This window comes from Pseudorca crassidens, chromosome 4, assembly GCF_039906515.1.
Source record: "Pseudorca crassidens isolate mPseCra1 chromosome 4, mPseCra1.hap1, whole genome shotgun sequence".
In the NCBI taxonomy this organism is placed as follows: Eukaryota; Metazoa; Chordata; class Mammalia; order Artiodactyla; family Delphinidae; genus Pseudorca; species Pseudorca crassidens.
Genome location: NC_090299.1, coordinates 154295595 through 154299508, shown reverse-complemented (window position 1 = coordinate 154299508; position 3914 = coordinate 154295595). Strand labels below are relative to the sequence as shown.

General features: G+C 41.8%; 1 long non-coding RNA gene across 1 annotated transcript; it reads left to right on the top strand.

Annotated features, from left to right (window-relative positions):
* The first annotated feature begins 252 nt into the window (after positions 1-252).
* Positions 253-2544, top strand: LOC137223290 (uncharacterized). The gene is made up of 3 exons (XR_010942778.1): positions 253-437; positions 992-1095; positions 2075-2544. It is a non-coding gene; the product is annotated as an uncharacterized lncRNA (long non-coding RNA).
* Positions 2545-3914: the final 1370 nt, after the last annotated feature.

Sequence of the window (3914 nt, the reverse complement as noted above, 5' to 3'; positions counted from 1 at the left end):
AACAATAACTGTAATGAACAAATAGTTTAGTATAGTAGTTGGTGACGTGTTATAAGAAAATACAATGGAGCAGGGTAAGGGAGATTCCAGGGGGATGGGTAGTTCTCACTGAGAAGGTGACAGTTGACACTTGAAGCAGGTTAGAGATTCAGCCCTGCCGTTATTGGGGGGAGAGCAGCCCAGGCCGAGAACAGCCAGTGCAAAGCCCAGAAGCTGCAGGAGGCTGTGTGACTCTGTAGCAGACTGAGCCAGGCTGCAGGTCGCTGGGAGGACCTCAGCTTCACTTCCAGTGAAATGCAGTGTTTAAGCCCAGGAGAAGCATGATGGAATTTGCTGCTTTTTAAAAAATGCATTTTAGATTTTAAAGGGATCAGAGGATCAGCTGAGGAGGCACCTGGGGAAGACCCGAGGGTAAAAGCAGAGAGAACAGTTGGGAGGTAAGTATCCAGGTGAGAGATTCTGGGGGCTTCAGCAAGACTGAAACAGTGGGGTTGGTCGGAAGTGGCTGGATTGGGGATGCATTCCGAAGGGAGAACCCACAGGAATTTCTGACAGATTGGCATGGGATGTAACAGGACACAAACATGTGCTTCTGGTTCACAGAAAACTGTTGCGAAGGAAAATATCTCATTTTTAAACTAAAAATCTTATATACATTCGTTTGCTCAAAGTGCACACTTTCTCTCGAATTGTACATAATGAAGCTACATGTGAAACAAATGAGAGCGTTGTTAACCTATTTTTCAAAATGCTACGCTGAGTCTTAGGAAGAGAGGTCTCTGCAAGGGAGTCCTGGATGCCTGGTGGACTTGCCCGCCGTGCCCCTCTGCTTCGGAGGATGCCATGTGGCGGAAGTTGTCAATCTATTTCATTCCCGTCAACCAGAGTCGAAGTGGCATTTCATGATTTCATTAACTGAGCTCTGCTGGCTTTTGACCTTGCGATTTCCAGACTTGTGACCCCGTATTCTTTCTCCCTTGCACTCTGCCAGGCTGTCTTCAGAAGAATTTCACGTGACTGTCAAGGGAAAATTACCTCTAGTGCTTTCATCTGTCAAAATCCTGTCATCGCTGCGGGTGTGACTCAGGCTATGAGGTGAGGCTCTGATTTTATTGTCACTTTCTTTTCTTCTGCCAGTCTGAGAGCACACTCCCTCCACTTCATTGTGCACATGCCATCAGGGAAATGTGGCACATACGCAGTGTGCCACGCTGCGTATTGTCACATAATTGCTGTTATGCAGAATGTGAGCTGTTTCATCCTCTCATCAAAAAGATAACTACAGCAAAACCTTTTCAGTCCCTAAAGGTTTTATCTGACATTCTCGTAAGTGGTGGAATATTTGAAATACTTATTAAAAATAAATAACTGTTCAATGATTGATTGATTGATTGACTAATTGATTAGGGAGAAGCTCAGAAGCCTGGTCTCTTTTTCTTAGGGACTCCCAGGACGGTTAAAAAAAAAAAAAGCAACAACAACGATTGGTTCAGGGGGAAATTTAAGAATCTTCCAGCCTCCAGTGAATATAAGGTTGTCTCTTACTCGTTTGCAGTGTTTATTTTTAACACTTTGAACTTGTTCTTCATAAAGACGATGCCTCCTCTGAGCACCGCGGAAATCTTTCCTAAATACTGCAGGGAATAAATGATGTGTTAGTTATTTAATTACATGTGTTAAAAAGTTGTTTGGGTTTGGACAAATGTATAATGAAATGCATCCATCATTATAATTACCATGCAGGGTATTTTCACTGCCCTAAAAACGCTCTGCGCTCTGCCTGTTCATCTCCCCCAACACTAGCCCAGGCCACCACCTATCTTTTCACCTTCTCCAGTTTTGCCTTTTCCAGAATGTCATATAATTTGAGTCATTAATTATGTAGCCTTTACAGATGGGCTTCTTTGCTTTGTCATATGTGTTTAGGATTTGTCCCTTTCTTTCCATGGCTTGATAGCTCATTTCTTTTTTAGTGCTGAGTAATATTCTTCATTGCTCCAAGTTTTGACAATTATGAATAAATGTTTATTCTATAAAAATTTTAAATGTTTACACTATGAACATCTGTGCGCAGGTTTTTGTGTGGACATCAGTTTTCAACTGTTTTGGGTAAATACCAAGAAGTCCAGCCGCTGGGTCATGTGTTAAAGGACGTCTGGCTGTGTAAGAAACCACCAAGAAGTCCAGCCGCTGGGTCATGTGTTAAAGGACGTCTGACTGTGTAAGAAACCACCAAACCGCCTTCCGAAGTGGCTGCACCATTTTGCGCTCCCACCGGCAATGATGAGAGTTCCTGTCGCTCCCCCATGCTTGTCAGCATTTGTGGCTGCCAGTGTTCCAGCCTGTGGCCGTTCTAAGAGGTGTGTCATGGTGTCTCATTGTTGTTTGAATTCGCATTTCCCTGATGGCATCTGATGCAGAGCACTTTTCCACGTGCATTTTTGCCATCTGCATATCGTTTTTCGTGGGTTGTCTTTTAAAAATTTTGGCCCATTTACAAATCGCATTGCTTGTTTTCAATAAATAAAGTGTTCATAAATAAACTGATTTATCCAATGTGTCTTTTGCAAATATTTTCCCCCAGTCGTATCTTCTAATTCTTGATGTTGTCTTTCACAGAACAGAGTTTTTAATTTTAATTAAGTCCAGCTTATGGACTATTTCTTTCATGAATCACGTCTTCAGTGTTGTATGGCATTAACATATTTTGATCTTCCCTCCTAGACTGAAATGACCATTCAGAGATTTGTGTCTCCTTTTCGCTGCCAAGACTCACAGGTGTGGCTGGGATGTTCTATGAACATGCGCATCGTGACGTCACAGTGACAAAACACACTGGGTGTGGAAGAAACACTATACAAGACTAACAATCTCATATTCGGAAAAGATAACTTCAGCCAAAGCTTTAGATTCCCTGACTCCCTTTATACGCAGAAAGTCAAAGAAACATTGGTATCTACAGCAAAATGATTACATTCATCCAGAAAAAGAAGTCAGTGTAATGACAACGGCAACAATTACATCCTTGTAAAAAACAAAAAGTAGAAAAAAAATTGTAGACTAAAATAAAGACAATGGAAACAAAGTTCATTATTGCCAGAATAACAAGGAAGACATTCCCTGGAGGAGAGAGTGGAGACCTTATATAATTGGGATTTTCCTAAATAATATGGTGAAACTATGCAGGGATAAACCTTCAAATTATCGTTCTCAGAGATTCTCTAGTTTCGGAGTAGAAAGATAACAAATGTGGTTTTGGTTCTGACCATTTCTTTCTACAAGGCAGATCTTGCTAGGGTTCTTTCTGGGCAGGATAAGAACAGTCATCTTTCCTTCTAAGCATTGTGCCCCTGACCCAGTGTCGTACCGGAGCTGGACTACACCAACTCCAGGTGGCCAACTAAACTCATGCTCTACAAAATCCCTTTTCAGTTCCATTACGTTGGTGGCTTAAGATCAGCCACGGTGTAGGAGCATTTACACAGCAGAAATTGGCCAACACTTAAACCAGCCCTGCCTACCAGAGTCCACTGTTAAAGATTCCCCAGCATACCATCGGCCTGATCCTGTGAATTCTGACAGCCAGGTACCACTACTCACTCCATCTTCACACAGAGACGTCATCTCCTTAGCGACGCTGCATGCACAGCGGATAAGCCACTAACCTTTCATAGGATCAGAATTATAAAATCTTTCCTACAGTATAAGCACATTCCTTCCGTAGAGTGAGCTAGTTTGCATATTCTTTTACAGTTTACAAAATATGTTAACCTTTAAAGTCTCATTTCCATTTTATTTTCACAGCATTCCCTGGTAGAGTAATTATTATTCCACCTCATGTATGAAGAAAATACGGATGAAAGAGATTGTCAGTTGCTCAGGATAACAGAGCTTGTTAATTAATTGGCTTTTGA